We start from the raw sequence: 16,521 nt of genomic DNA on the forward strand, positions 1-16,521 counted from the left end.
CATCCGTGCGATCGTGACACTTCCAGTTTGACTTCTGTGTCTCAGTCAGTGTTTCCAGCATTTGTAACAATGTCCTGTTCATGCGCTCCACCTGACCATTCCCCATCGGGTGATAGGGTGTCGTTCTGCAACCATTCACTCCACTGAGTTTCTTTAGCTGACTGAACAACAGGTTTTCAAATTCTCTCTCCTGGTCATGATGGATGCGAGTGGGAAAGCCGAACTTCAGCGCATAGTCGTTGAAGATGAGGTTCGCAGCAGTTTTTCCTGATTTGGATGTGGTGGCATACTCTTGAGCAAAACGTGTGACAAGAATGCACTCATACCCTCCCTTACACTGATCTAGGTGGAGAAAATCAACACAACAGAATCAAATTCAAAGGGTTGAGACATCACTATGTTTGTCAGGGGAGCATTAATGTCATTGGATGTCACGTGGATTTTTCTGTTTCAGGCAGATACAGGCTTTAGTCACATAATGCTCAATGTCAGACTGCATATACGGCCAGACGAAGCGGTCTCGCACCAGGGACACTGTTCGGTCAGAGCCTTGATGTCCCATGTTATTGTGCAGCTCTTCTAACACCTTTCCTCTATACCGCCCTGGTAGCACTAACTGTTGAAAGAATGTTGTCACTGTCCGTTGTTAGTTTGTCCCATTGACTGAACAAACATTTTGCTTTTGAACTGAATGTTGAACACTCTTTTAATGATGGCTTGGAGCCCAACAGTTTGTAGTTTAACACAGGACTGATGACTGGATCTAATTCTTGTGCCTCTTTAATCTGGTCCTTTGTGATGGGGGTTACTGATTTAGTGATGGTTGCATCTACTAAGGGTGACATAGCTGCAGCTGTGAGCGACCAGGTTGCCGGAGATTCCTTCCCTACTTCCTCTGACTGGATCATGGCAGTCATGGTATCAGCTAACAACTCCTCGAAACATGCATTCATGAGAGACTCAACATCCAGTGGCATCCTTGACAAAGCGTCTGCATCACTGTTTTCCGTCCCTGGTCTGTACTTTATTGTAACGTGAAAATCAGCCAACTCTGCAACACACCTGGAAGTGGTTGCATTCAGTTTCGCAGTGGACAAGATGTAAGTCAGCGGATTGTTATCACTATAAACAGTGAATGTCGGGGCATAGTACAAATAATCCTGTAACGTATCAGTGATTGCCCATTTTAAAGCTAAAAATTCTAGCTTGCCTGCATGGTAGTGGAAATTCTTTTCAGTTGCTGTTAGCGTACGGGACCCATAGGCTATTACTCTCAGCTTACCATCTTGTCTTTGGTAAAATACTGCTCCCAAGCCTTGGTGCGAAGCGTCAGTGTGCACAATAAAAGGCTGAGTGAAACCAGGGAAGCCTAAGACTGGTGGATGAAGCAAACAGTCAATCAGCTGTTCAAGGGCTTGTTGATGCTGGTCAGTCCACATAATTAGCCTGCTTGAGGGCACAACCCGGGTCAGTCTCTTTTTCTTTGCCTTCACTAAAACCTCTGTTTCTTCCTTTGTGTCTGCTTTGAGGAGCTTGTATAGGCAGCTGGGTTTTCTGGAAAAGTCTTTGATGTATTGTCTATAGTAGGTGAGCAGGCCTAACATCTTTCTGAGCTGTCCCACAGTCTGTGGTCTGATATCCTTTAGTGCTGCCACTGCCTCGAAATCAGCAGGATCAACTCAGCTCCCTTCCGCTGAGACTATCCTGCCCAGGTAGCGGACCTCAGGTTTGAATAAATTACACTTAATGGGCTTAAGTTTGATGCCATACTGCCTGAGGCGCCGGAGCCTGTTCTTCACATCATTCACATGATCCTGGAAAGACCTGCTGAAAACCAATGTGTCGTCTAAATAGGGGATGCAAATGTTGTCACGGAGCCCATCCAAGCATTCCTCCGTTGCGCGTTGGAAAGCTGCAGGTGCATTCATGAGGCCGAAGCGGATGCGTATCCACTCATAAAGTCTCCATGGTGTGACAAAAGCTGTTAGGGACCTGCTTTCCTCAGACATAAATCCCTGGTGGTAAGCTTTACCCTGGTCTAAGAAGGAGAACCAGGAGTTACCACCCAAACCGTCCATGATGTCTTGAACCGCAGCAGGGGTCTTCTTATTGAGGTCTCTGTAATCAATGCACAACTGGAGGGTTCCATCCTTTTTTCGAACGCAGACTACAGGAGAGGAATAGGAAGAGTTTGACTTTTTGACCCAGCCCTCTGCTATCAAGTCATGCAAATAACCTTTTATCTCTTGGTACAGTGGCTTTGGTACTGACATGTAGGTGCGTTTGACTGGTTCCGGGTCTTTGAGAAAAATGGTCATTTTTCGACTCTCAATGCAACCAATATCTTTGTCTGTCCTGGAGAATGAGTGACACTCCTCCTTAAAACGCTGTGTTTTCTGGGCGTGTCGCAAGCAAAGCTGCTCACCACACCTCTGTGCTGAAGCGCATACCTTTTTTGTTGTTGTTTTTTTAAAATTGGCTCCATGGTTACGAGCCACCGCACGGTTAGGATACTATAGGTGGCAGTAGTGCGACATTGAGAATGCAATCCACCGCAATCCTCCACAGAAGAAGACCCACTACAGGACTGCACGACATCAGCCAGCTGGTTTGTAGCGTAGTAGAACCATACGTCTACGATCCTGAATCTGACCCTGAAGCTGAAGAGGAGGCTGTTGAAGTCAACACATTTCGGCTGATGCAAGATGTGTGTCATTGGTTAAGTTGCATTTACTTCAATTTAATTGATTTATGTAAATTGCAAAGCGACTAGAGGTTGCAAATGCGAATGCTAAATGGCCTGTGCAGCTTGAATATTCACAACACGACTTACCTGGAAAACTCTCGTTAATAGAAAACACTACTTCAGCTTACATTATACAAATAAATAAAAGTTTGAGAGCATAGCTGAAATAATAAATACATTTTAAATGTACGCATTTCACTGTTTTTGTCTTACTTGTGCTGCTGCTCTGACAATTTGAAAAGCTGAAAAATTAAAAAATGTGCATTAATATTTAGAGCAATCACTGCATGACCTACCTGGGAACAAAAAGCATTGGTTCAAATTATATATTGACATGACATTTTAATTATGTTTTTTGTCATTCTTGATAAATCTGACAGTAATATGTCTCTGTATCTAAAGTTGTTACAGGTATCTAGTCTACAGAGGCTAGTGAGCTGGTGCTGAGGATTCCTGGGGTGAAGAATCTGAGTTGCCATCTCTTCATGCTTGGGTTGTAGATAAAGGCAGAGTTTCCTGATGGATAAAACACTAAAACACTCATTGTATGATGGATGTAGACCACCTGTGGAATAACTCCTTTACCATTTGAGTAAAAATGTGTTTTTTGTGAGTGCAATACTCATTAAGTTTTTTTTTTTAATTTATATATAATTTGTATGCTTTTTATTTATGGCCGGTTCAACTTTATGCTTACCATATTAGAAAGAGGAACAACATGTAATTTCAATACCATGATTTCCTGAATAAAAGTGTTTTCCCTTCAGAAACAGAGTTCAGTGAAATACGTAATAGTTAAAGCCAACTTTATTGTCAACCAAAAAAATGCACCACTACTAAAAAGCTAGAACAAACCTTACCTTCACACTCCAATGTGCAATGTATAGGTTACTGAGTTAATTAAGAAGTCTGGGGGTTTGAGAACAAAAGCTTTTGCAGGGCCTTGCAGACAAAATGCATGGAAGTAGGGTAAACAGTCCATGTCCTGGATAGGGGGTACACTTGGTTATGTCGGAGATTTGTTTCTGCAGCAGGACAGGTATAATAAATAGATGACCAGGGAGATGTGCTGATCCTTGTTCTCATCACTATTTGGAAGACTGAGCGGAAGCAGTCCTCTACCAGATGGAAGCTGTGGCTGTCCTCACCATCACCTCATCAAAAGAAAAAGGTACTGCAATCAGAATTGTAGATTAGTGAAATGTTCATTATTATGTAGGTCAAAACCTTCTCTAATTTAAGAATACACAATACCAGACAAAAAATTAAATCAAACAAGAGGACAGGCCTGTCTGTGCTAAAACAACAGATAAACAGTTGTTACAATTCGAATATAAAATCTAAACAGTATATTGTATTCAATTGAAATTAAAATTTTCTATTACCTATCTTACTGTTAGTACTTACAAACTTACATACCTTCACTCCTGAGCTGGGCAGCAGATGTCTGTGTACCAACAGTCTGCAGTGATTTCTCTGTTTGACAACCTCCTTGCATGTGGGTAACTGGGATGTGCCCCCCTAAAGTATAGAAAAGACTGTTACATTTACTGTAAATTGTATTGGTCCTACAAATATAATGGCCATAGTACAAGCTATAGGTAACTGACCAGATAAGCAGCAATTATTGTAAAGATGTGGCTAATTAGCAACTAAGCTTGCAACACAACACAGTAATCATTCCAACTAATCATGTTAGAATTTGATAGAACAATGACATAACCCCAAATCAAAAGTTGATTTAGGCTGTGACACAGGCCGGGGTAATAACAAACATAACCGCGTTCATCTGCAGTTTTTTATTGTAGCGATCGACCAGCTGTAGCTCTAAAGTGCAAAGGCCTAAAGGCATGCTAACGGCTAACGCAACACACAAACAGGAGCGGTAGCACGTCAACAGGACAAAAGCTCGATCCACCGCTCCCTGCCTGTCGCAGATCGAAGGCCCATCGCCATTAGCTGTTCCCCACACAGGTGTGTGACTGCGCCAACTCAGAGTAGCACATGTGAAAGGGACAAAGGCTCGGTTGACTCGCTGTAGCCGTTAGCAACGCTAGCGATTAGCTTGTTTCACATGTGGGTTACTACATTTTAAAAAGACCAACTAACATATTTAGATATCACAAGTATGAAGCACAAACTTACTACAGCGAGCTAGGTCCACCGCTTCCTTCCTGTCGCCGCTGGAAGGGCGATAACGATCATCTGTTCCCCACAGGTGTATACGATTACAGAAAAAGATGAGCACATTTGGCTGTAGCCGTTAGCATAGCTAGCTACTAACTTGCCTCACACACGTTACTACATTCTAAACAGACAAATTAACATTTTAAAACATTATAAATATCAAGCATTTACTTACTTCAGTGAGTGAATGATGGACCGTAGGAATAGATCCTTTTTTTCCAACAGGAGCCGTGAAACAAATCCAGCACTGTACGCACCCTCGTTTGAAATGCACATACGTATAAATGCTAAGGCAGTGTTTCGGTCTTTTTCGTTTTCGTTCCGTTTAAAATAAAAGTGACCCACATATTCCTCACTTGTTGATCCTTTGGTGTTGGTTAGAACACCCAAGAACCGAACTATTTCTATGGGAGGACTTGGGCGCTGCCGTGCTCGTCTGTTCACGGTGAGTGAGATGGGGGAAATGGCGGAAGTCCAGTTTTGATTCGGGATAATTGTGGGGGTGGTGGTTCAGGATTTGCAGGGAGAACTTCCTACCAATGTGACGACAACTGGGGAACGGTCTCAGAGTAGGACGAGGTCTGTCTCCATTGGATGAGAAAATTTACGTTTTCAAAATGTGAAAAAAGGAGGAATTGCATTTCTACCGTGCTTAGTGTGTTTATACGTGACCCATAGAGTCATAGGAACGCTCCAAAATGTCTAAAAAGTGGATTTTGCATGATATGACCCCTTTAAGCATCTGTCTGACTACATGTCTCTGGTTCTCATTCAGGTGGATTAAGTCAACAGGCGGATCCCATTGTTCATCAGCATTGTATGGAGTCTGCACGGTAGTGTGATTTACTGTGACCAGGGATGTAACCTTCTCAAGGGTTTGAGCAGGTAAAACAGTCATTATTGTCTGCACAGTACCAATTACGGTACGACCCTACAGAACAATATCATGGCTGTTGGAAAAATACTGCATTTAATCATTGAAAAATATTTTGCTGAAGTCTCGTTAGCTGTGCTATAGCCTTGAAGTTTTCTCCCTTCTGCTCTGCAAGAAATAGGGAGTACCGGTGTGTAGCATCATTATCTGATGAGCCCAATGCTTGCTTTGTGCAGGAAATATTTCCCACGTACTGTGTGACTATGCACCTCCTAGAATGCAATACATATTATGAGCTGAATCCTTCTCTTCTCTTCAGTGAGAGGAAGTTGCCTTTGCTGTAAACTGCTCACTCCTTGCAAGTAAAAAAAACCTTCTTCCTGAAGAAGGTCTCAACTGATTATGTCTGCTTTATTTAAGATTTACAAAGGGAAGTAACAATTTCCCTAACAATGGCTAGTTGGAATACAGATACCTATCGTAGTGACAGGCAAAACTCCTTTCTCAACCCTGACTAAAGTGTCAACAAGCTCCAGACTCTCTGGCCAATGAGGATTTAGATAAGGCTCAAATAACATGGTCACAGCTTCTTCAAAGGGCCGAGCAGCTACACGACAGTCAACATCGATGCTACTGTGTTTTGGTACTGTAATGTTCCCTCTTTTTGTCTTCACGTCATACTCCTCCGTGTGTTCTGTGCCTAAAGCCTGTATAAAAGCCCTCACCTTATTTCCCTTTAGATTTGGGAAAGCTTTCCTGACTGTGCTATACTGGCTAGACTTCTCGGTCTTTGTTAAAATGTGCCCAATAACATTAAAACCTATGATGGGATGTGACAGCTGCCAGCCTTTAATTACAAGCACTGGTACAGTCAGTTCTTTTGTCTGATTAGGTTCAGAAGCTAACCTGAATGTTGTTTCGACCCAGCCCAGGTACGGCATTTCAGTTCCATTTGCTGCAGTCAGTGTCAGAGCATCTGGTGAGTCTGGGATTTCAGAAACATCTCTCACCCTTGTCTCTGGTAAGAATTTTTCTTTCCATCTTTCATCAACGATGGAGACCTGAGAGCCTGTGTCCCATAAGGTTTGAAGTCCATGTCCACCCAGGTAACACTGGACGAGGCATTGCCTGCCCACTAGAGAAGTAACCCTGCGAGGGTGCCCAGCTCTGACTGATGGTAGGATGTCGCTATAATTGTTTCCTCTGCAGTGGTTAGGGCTCTCGCTGTTATCTACTAGGTGAGTACGTCTCTTATTATGTTCAGTCCGGTGTTGTTTTTGGCATTCTGTTGAAGAAGATAGTTCCCTTTTGCAGGATGTGCATTGTTTCAGTTTCCCCTGTGGCCCTATGCTGCCACAATTAGTGCACTTCTGGGACTGAATGTTGGCTATGGTTAACACCCGTCCCTCGGTGGTAACCGTCTCTCGTTTAAAGGAGCATCTATTGATGGTCTGAAACCTCTTATCTTACTTAACTAGTTGGCAGGGCCTCTCTGTCTGGCCTCCTAATTGCAGGTGGAGTATAGACCTGAGGCTGAAACATGGGCTGCTGTAATGTCTCTTTAATTTGAGCTATTTCTGCACCAAGGGTCTTGAGTGAAGCTATACCTGTCTTCAGTTCAGCTATTTCTGAGATCAATTTAGTAGGTATTGTCACCTTAGGCTGCTTTGCAGGGCATTTAACAGATTTTGTTTCCTCCAGCCGTGCAATATTTGCGACTTTGGCTGGCTGTGCAGTGCTATACTTCTTTTTATTCATCCTTTCAGTTTCATTAGCACAGGCAGTGTTTAACCTCTCTAACAGGAGCTCATCAGAAGTCCCGGAATCCAACAGAAGAGGCTGCATGTCCATCCTGATGCTGTCACACTGCAGGCCAGTCAGTACTGTGTGCAGGCACATTTGTTGAACTAAAGCTGGGTCATAATTGAGGCCTGACTCTGACTCTTGTGATGCAAACAACACCTTCTGTCTTAAGTCTCTTATCAGGAAGCTTTGTGGAGTTTCTTTACTGTGTTAAGCTTCTGAAGCAAGTTGTTGGTAAAGTTCTGTAGCGCTCTTCTGTTGGAAATGTGAACGCAGGATGTGTCTGAGAGTGCTGAGGGTAAGTAACTACGTAGCTGTAGGCCTGGGGAGATAGCTCTGATTATGGCATCAACTATTTCAACATCAGGATATCCTCTGCTTAGTCCATTTTCTATCTGGTGAGCCAGGCTAGAGAATGTTAGTCTATCTTTCTGACCTGGTTCGCCTATTTGACCTGAAATTTTGAAATCCTTACGCCAATAAGAACTCAGCTAATGTGGTAGGTTCCCGGATATTGATTGCCTGTTCATCTGGGGATCAGCATGATTGTAAGGTCTGCGAAGCGGCTCAGTTGAGTTCATTCTGATTGGCCCACTGGCCCCTGGTTGGCTTACTTGGTGTGAATTTGCGGCGCTCAGTCCATCCATTCTTTTTATTGACACTACATCTCCCTCAGTTTTCCCTACTTCATTATAACCTATGTTGACCAAATCTGCAATTTTGTCTTTCAATAGCAACCATTGTGACATACCTTGATCTTCTAATTCTGTCACCTCCTCTCTCTCATGATGCTATATCATGTGAGTCACCAGTGATATACGACTATTCCTTGTAACATCTGATATGTCACGGAAGTCACAGATTTTCAGTAAGTTGTCTTTGCTCAGTGTATGCAGCTCTGCTAGTACCTCGTCCTGTAGCTCTTCTAGGGTGTTCATGTTAACAGTAGGGCAACAGGTCTTGCTGTGCAGTAGTGAGTGGTCTTTACTTTCCCTGATGCTCTCTGCTTGGCTCAGGTGATGTACTCAACCAGTTTCCTTACCTTGTCCTTGAACAGAAGATCCTTGCTGAGCTGTCTGCCTGAATTGTAGTATGGGGGGATTTAGCTGGCTTGGACCTCAGTAACCAGGTTATGGAGACTGTGCATCTAATCATCATAAAATATTACGCCCCTAAAGCGGGGAGAAATTGTTAGTAACGAGTGACAAGCGATGTTTCCTCACTGGTGTCTTTACTCGACTGAGGAAAGCAGCGCAATGTTCCCAGGTATGTGGAAGGAGACCCAACCAATTGATTTCAGGTCAATGGATTAAAGCGACTGCCTAGATGTTCTACTTATTATTGGGTCTCACTCATCACACAGGTGTCTGTGTCAGACACACACGCTTGAAGTGGCTGGTGAGTCTGATGAGCCCAGAACGTGATGGCTGCAGACGTTGTGGGAGTCGGTGAGGCCTCCATGCTGTGGTCTGTGTCACACTAAGTGATTCTCCTTTTGAACCCATAACCAGTTTCCCACTCATTGAAACATGAAACGCACTAATAACCATATTTACTTTTAACTCGTTGCTGTCTGGTGGTGAAGACTCAGATTGCCCCGAACCCGTCTTTCAGAGTCCGGGGGTTTACCTGCCTTAGATTTTTTGTGTGTTCCGGCCGGAACCTTTTCCAAATTTCTTTCTACGGACGTCTCCGTAAAAAGGGAAGAGAGTTTTCACGGAAGTAATTGCTCACCGTCAGGCCCCTCTAAGCCTGGGTCCCTCGTATCTTGAGAAAACTTCCCTCTGCAAACGCGCTCCATCTTTCAGAAGCCATCTTTTTTTCTTGCCCACTCCCGGTGTTTACTGCACTCAGATCTGCACACTGGTCTGTATCCTCAGTACGAACGAAAGCTCGGTTCCACGAGCCAACCCTTAGCATCCGTTGTCTCACCAACCAGAACATGTATTATTGGGATTATTTTTTTTTTGATCTAATTAATTTTCTTAATCAAAATTTGTGTTTCAACAAAATAGAAGATTTCTCTTTTTTTCAACCAATTGAAATGTTTCAGCCAAATTAAAAATAAAAGTTCCAATCTTTTATTTTTTCCAAATCAAATCAATCACCAAAAAGAAATCTCTCTCACCGGGCCGAGCCAAGTTAAGATTTGAGTTTGAATTTGAGTTTGTTGGATCTTGTCAGAGGCGATCCAGACGGGTAAGCAGTCCTCCAAGCTCTGAATGTCTGTAGAAGTTTGGAGGCTGAGCGACCCTAGTCCTCAGGACTATCGTCCAGGGTTACACCGTCCAGACGACCTGCAGCATATCCTGTTCGTAGACGTCAAAACTGTGGTGGAAATGTCCCATAAAGAGGCAGATGAGAGAGTTGTCTTTTTTGAGATTTATTATAAAAATAAAGGAAAATGAAAATAATGGAGACAGCAAATCAAAAGCATGGATGTTGATCGTGCACATCAACAAACCAAAAACCAGCTGGGGGGATCAGTGCATTCACTGATCAGTGCATTGAGGATTCCAATCCTCAAGTTGCTTCTGCCTTTCAACCCCTTTCTCTGGCTCTGGTGGAATGTCTCTCTGCACCAATAGAATTGTTTGTGCCACCTTATTTTGCTGTGAGTGAGAATGTTTACATTCTCACTTCTGCATCATCGTGTCTTGTTATCCAAAGGAAGGAACACCAAGCTTCGAAGATGTGGTGGAAATTTTCCATAAAGAGGCAGATGAGAGAGTTGTCCTTTTTGTGTGATTTATTGAAATAATAAAGAAAATAAAAAGAATGGGGAAAGCAAATAAAAAGCATGGATGTTGATCGTGCACATCAACAAACCAAAAACCAGCTGGGGAGATCAGTGCACACACCACAAAGGTGTGATGCAAATAGCCCCCAATCCTCAAGTTGCTTCTGCCTTTTAACCCCTTTCTCTGGCTTTGGTGGAATGTCTCTCTGCAGCAATGGAATTGTTTGCACCACCTTATCTCGCTGTGAGTGAGAATGCAAGCATTCTCACTTCTGCATCATCATGTCTTATTATCCAAAGGAAGGAACACCAAGCTTCCAAGACAAGATGCATTCGCTTTAACAGCCTTGGGTCTGGTGGGGAGTCAGATAGGAAGGAGCCCGAGTCCGGGTGTAAAAGACAAACATATATCATAAATTATTAGTCAGTCAAATGGAACATCAGATGTTTAGACTTGATGTACGACAGGGCACAAGAGATTAGTTGTTTGTGTAAGAATGTTCAGTTCAGTATTGCACCTAACCAGCACATGACGACTGTGTTGGATAAGAAATAGCACAAAGGCAAAATTTTCCATTACAGAAGACAAGATGCATTCAGTTTTACAGCCTTGGGTCTGGTGGGGAGTCAGATAGATTGGAGCCAGAGTCCGTGTGTAAAAGACAAACATATATCATAAACTATTAGTCAGTCAAATGGAACATCAGATGTTTAGACTTGATGTACGACAGGGCACAAGAGATAAGTTGTTTGTGTAAGAATGTTTAGTTAAGTATTGCACCTTAACAGCACATGACGACTGTGTTGGATAAGAAAAAGCACAAAGGCACATTTTTTCCCATTACAGTCGGACACTGTAGTTTTCTCTGGACCCCTCCCCAATGTGACCAGCGATGACATGTACTGTATAGCTGTCATCGCTCCACTGCTGGTTGTCTAGGTGGTGCCCTGCAAACGATGGGGGCTTTGTGGCTAATTGGAGCACTTTTTGGGGAAAACCTGGGCTGATTAGAAGAAACAGCGTCCATCCCACATTGGATGGAGCCTCTCTCTCTCTCTCTCTCGCTCTCTCTCTCCATGTTGCTTAACCTCCCTACTCCGTGACAACTCACAGTGGAGCCCAGGACACAGAGTCGCAGTCTTTCACGCCTCTCTGCATGTTCTCTACAGCTGCCACCCACTCTAGTTATTGCATAGAGACTGTGTCTGCTCCCCGACCACCTAAACTATACAAGTCAAAAACAAATCAAAGAGGAGTGACTTACCAGAATTTAATAAACATCAAAATGGTTCCTCTTACAGAACAAAGTAACTGTAAGTTAATAAAGTGTGGTTTATTAAATATCGGATCTCTCTCATCTAAATCCTTGTTAAAGGACTTTGAGTGACATCACATAGACCTGTTATGTCTCACTGAAACCTGGCTGCAGCAGGATGAATATGTTAGTTTAAATGAGTCGACTCCAATGAGTCACATCAACTATCATGTTCCTAGAAGTACAGGTAGAGGTGGAGGAGTAGGAGCAATTTATAACAGATTCATTAATTCCTAAACTCCTAAACCTAAACATAGTTATAACTCATTTGAGAGCCTCACGCTGAGCCTTTCCCACCCAGACTCTAAAACCCAGAAGCCAGTTGTGTTTTGTATTATTTACCACCCTCCTGCTCCATATTCAGAGTACTTAACTGAATTCTTTAAAGGGCTCATATCATGCAAAATCCACTTTTTAGACATTTTGGAGCGTCCCTATGACTCTATGGGTCACATATACACACCCGAGCACGGTAGAAATGCATTTCCTGCTTTTTTCACATTTTGAAAACGTAAATTTTCTCATCCAATGAAAACAGCCACGACCTACTCTGAGGCCGTTCCCCAGGTTTCGTCATACTGGTTGAAAGTTCTCCCTGCAAATCCTGAACCACCACCCCCACAATGATCCCGAACCAAAACTGGACTTCCGCCATTTCCCCCCTCTCACTCACCGTGAACAGACAAGCACGGCAGCGCCCAAGTCCTCCCATAGAAATAGTTCAGTTCTTAGGTGTTCTAACCAACACCAAAGTCTCTTCACTTTACCAAGGGATCAACAAGTGAGGATTTGTGGGTCACTTTTATTTTTAACGGACCGGTGCCAGAAACACTGCCTCAGCATTTATACGTATGTGCATTTCAAACGAGGGTGCGTACAATGCTGGATTTGTTTCACGGCTCCTGTTGGAAAAAAGGATCTATTCCTAAAGTCCGTCATCCACTCACTGAAGTAAGTACATGCTTGATATTTATAATGTTTTAAAATGTTAGTTTGTCCGTTTAAAATGTAGTAACCTATGTGTGAGGCAAGTTACTAGCTAGCTATGCTAACGGCTACAGTCAGTCGACCGAGCCTTTGTCCCCTTCAAATGTGCTCATGTGGGCTCCTGCAGCCACACACCTGTGTGGAGAAAAGCTAATGTTTATCGTAACGGCATTGAGCGGCTACAGGCAGGGAGCGGTGGGTCTAGCTCGCTGTAGTAAGTTTGTGCTTGATACTTGTGATATCTAAATATGTTAGTTGGGTCTGTTTAAAATGCAGTAACCCACATGTGAGACAAGCTAATCGCTAGCGTCGCTAACGGCTACAGTGAGTCAACCGAGCCTTTGTCCCTTTCAAATGTGCTACTCTGAGTTGGCGCAGTCACACACCTGTGTGGGGAACAGCTAATAGCGATGGGCCTTCGATCGGCGACAGGCAGGGAGCGGTGGATCGAGCTTTTGTCCTGTTGACCTGTTGACGTGCTGCCGCTCATGTTTGTGTGTTGCGTTAGCCGTTAGCATGCCTTTAGGCATTTGCACTTTAGAGCTACAGCTGGTCGATCGCTACAAAAAGAACCTGCAGATGAACGCGGTTATGTTTGTTATTACCCCGTCCTGTGTCACAGCCTAAATCAACTTGTGATTTGGGGTTATGTCATTGTTCTATCAAATTCTAACATGATTAGTTGGAATGATTACTGTGTTGTGTTTCAAGCTTAGTTGCTAATTAGTCACATCTCTACTATACCAGTTACCTATAGCTTGTACCATAGCCATTATATTTGTAGGACCAATACAATTTACAGTAAATGTAACAGTCTTTTCTATACTGTAGGAGGGCAAATCCCAGTTCCCACATGCAAGGAGGCTGTCAAACAGAGAAATCACTGCAGACTGTTGGTACACGGACATCTGCTGCCCAGCTCAAGAGTAAAGGTATGTAAGTTTGTATGTACCAACAGTAAGATAGGTAATAGAAGATTTTAATTGGTATATACTGTTTAGATTTTATATTTGAATTGTAACAACTGTTTATCTGTTGTTTTAGCACAGACAGGCCTGTCCTCTTGTTTGGTTTAATTTTTTGTCTGGTATTGTGTGTTCTTACATTAGAGAAGGTTTTGACCTACATAATAATGAACATTTCACTAATCTACAATTCTGATTGCAGTACCTTTTGTTTTGATGAGGTGATGGCGAGGACAGCCACAGCTTCCATCTGGTAGAGGACTGCTTCCGCTCAGTCTTCCAAATAGTGATGAGAACAAGGATCACCACATCTCCCTGTTTACCCTACTTTCATGCATTTCGTCTGCAAGGCCCTGCAAAAGCTTCTGACCTCAAACCCCCAGACCTCTTAATTAACTCAGTAACCTATACATTGCACATTGGAGTGTGAAGGTAACAGTTTGTTCTAGCTTTGGAGTAGTGGTGTATTTTTTTGGTTTACAATAAAGTTGGCTTTAACTATTATGTATTTCACTAAACTCTGTTTCTGAAGGTAAAACGCTTTTATTTAGGAAATCATAGTATTGAAATTACATGTTTTTCTCTTTCTAATATGTTAAGATATAAAGTTGAAGCGGCCATAAATAAAAAGCATATAAATTATAAATAAAATAAAAAAATGAGTGTTGCACTCACAAAAAACACATTTTTACTCAAATGGTAAAGGAGTTATTCCACAGGTGGTCTACATCAATCATACTATAAGTGTTTTAGTGTTTTATCCATCAGGAAACTGCCTTCTTCTAGAACCCAAGCATGAAGAGATGGCAACTCAGATTCTTCACCCCAGGAATCCTCAGCACCAGCTCACTAGCCTCTGTAGACTAGATACCTGTAACAACTTTAGATACAGAGACATATTACTGTCAGATTTATCAAGAATGACAAAAAACATAATTAAAAGCAGTAAAAATACGTTAGGTCAATATATAATTTGAACCAATGCTTTTTGTTCCCAGGAAGGTCATGCAGTGATTGCTCTAAATATTAATGCACATTTTTTAAATAAAATTGTCAGAGCAGCAGCACAAGTAAGACAAAACAGTGAAATATGTAAAATGTATTTATATTATTTCAGCTATGCTCTCAAACTTATTTATTTTTATAACGTGAGCTAAAGTAGTGTTATCTATTAACGAGAGTTTTCCAGGTAAGTCGTGTTGTGAATATTCAAGCTGCACACGCCATTTAGCATACGCATTAGCAACCGCTAGTCACTTTGCAAATTACATAAATCAATTAAATTAAAGTAAGTGCGACATTACCAATGAGACACATCTTGCATCAGCCGAAATGTGGCGACTTCAACAGCCTCCTCTTCAGCTTCAGGGTCAGATTCGGGATCGTAGACGTATGGTTCTACAACGCTACGAATTAAGCTGGCTAATGTTGCGCAGTCCTGTAGTGGGTCTTCTTCTGTGGAGGATTGCGGTGGATTGCGTTCTCAATGTCGCACTACTGCCACCTATTGTATCCTAACAGTGCAGTGGCTCGTATCCATGGAGCCAATTAAAAAAAAAAAAAAAAACAACAACAAAAAAGGTATGCGCTTCCGCACAGAGGTGTGGCGAGCAGCTTCGCTTGCGACACGCCCAGAAAACACAGCGTTTGCTGATGGGGAGTGAGAACCACATATTGACAGGGGCAGTGTGGACGATCTAAAGGGTTTCATGGGATGAAAATTTACAGAGACCTTACTGAGACATTAAAGTCCAATATTCTTTAGAATGAAAAGTATGATATGACTCCTTTAAATTCTTATCTGACTTAGTTCTTAGCACAGATAAAGTCATTGTAGTGGGAGACTTTACATTCATTTAGATGTTGACAGTAACTAACGATCTTGTTCTAACATATAGAGTTGAAATTCATGATATAATAGTTCTTCTCCAAAACCGTCTGTTATCTGACCATTTCTTATTAACTTTTAAATTTACCATAATTGACCTTACAGCAGCTGAACAGAAATCTCACTTTAGCAGATGCTTATCTGACAATGCTGTTGCCAGATTTAAGCAGATGATTCTATCATCTTTTGCCTCATTGTCATGTAGCTACACGGTCATTTTAGTCAGGATTTAGAAAACATCATAGCACAGACACAGCTCTGGTTGGATTCACTAATGATCTTCTCTTGGCTTCAGACAATGGTTAGTTTATGTCCTTGCCCCGTTAGATCTTAGTGCTGCATTTGATAAAATTGATCATAACATTCTATTACAGAGACTAGAACATAGAATCGGAATTAAAAGAACAGCACTGGGATGGTTTAAATCCTATTTGTTGAACATATTCCAGTTTGTTCATGTTAATGACAAATTCTCTACATGCACAAGGATTAGCTATAGAGTACCACACTTGGTCCAATTCTGTTCAGCCTATACATGTCTTCTCTAGGTGAGATTATTAGAAAGCATTCTATAAATTCATTTTTTTACTGATGATACTCAGCTATATATGTCTTTGGAATCAAATGAAACAATTCAATTACTCAGAATTCAAAGTTGTTCAAAAGACATCAAATCCTGGATGTCCCAAAACAACCTTCAACTAAATTCAGATAAAACTGAAATTCTTATTATTGGGCCTAAAATTCAGAGAAAGACACTATTGAGTCAGATAGCCACCCTGAATGGCATAACATTAGATTCTACGGTAAGGAACCTTGTGTCATCTTTGACCAGGATCTCTTTTTTACATCATACATTAAACAAATGTCCAGAGCCGTCTACTTTCAACTTAGAAATAAAGCTAAAATTAAAAACATCCTCTCTCAGAACTATGCAGAGAAATTGATTCATGCATTTGTTACCTCTAGGCTGGCCTACTGTAACTCCTTTCTCATAGGATGTTCTAACAGCTCC

General features: G+C 42.1%; 1 long non-coding RNA gene across 2 annotated transcripts; it reads left to right on the forward strand.

The window, feature by feature from the left end:
* The first annotated feature begins 12,137 nt into the window (after positions 1-12,137).
* Positions 12,138-14,122, forward strand: LOC129603139 (uncharacterized). Of its 2 annotated transcripts, none has more exons than XR_008692799.1 (2): positions 12,138-12,617; positions 13,485-14,122. It is a non-coding gene; the product is annotated as an uncharacterized LOC129603139 (long non-coding RNA). The 2 variants fall into 2 exon arrangements; XR_008692798.1 differs by having other exon boundaries at positions 13,821-14,122.
* Positions 14,123-16,521: the final 2,399 nt, after the last annotated feature.

This window comes from Betta splendens, chromosome 16, assembly GCF_900634795.4.
Source record: "Betta splendens chromosome 16, fBetSpl5.4, whole genome shotgun sequence".
Classification (NCBI taxonomy): domain Eukaryota; kingdom Metazoa; phylum Chordata; class Actinopteri; order Anabantiformes; family Osphronemidae; genus Betta; species Betta splendens.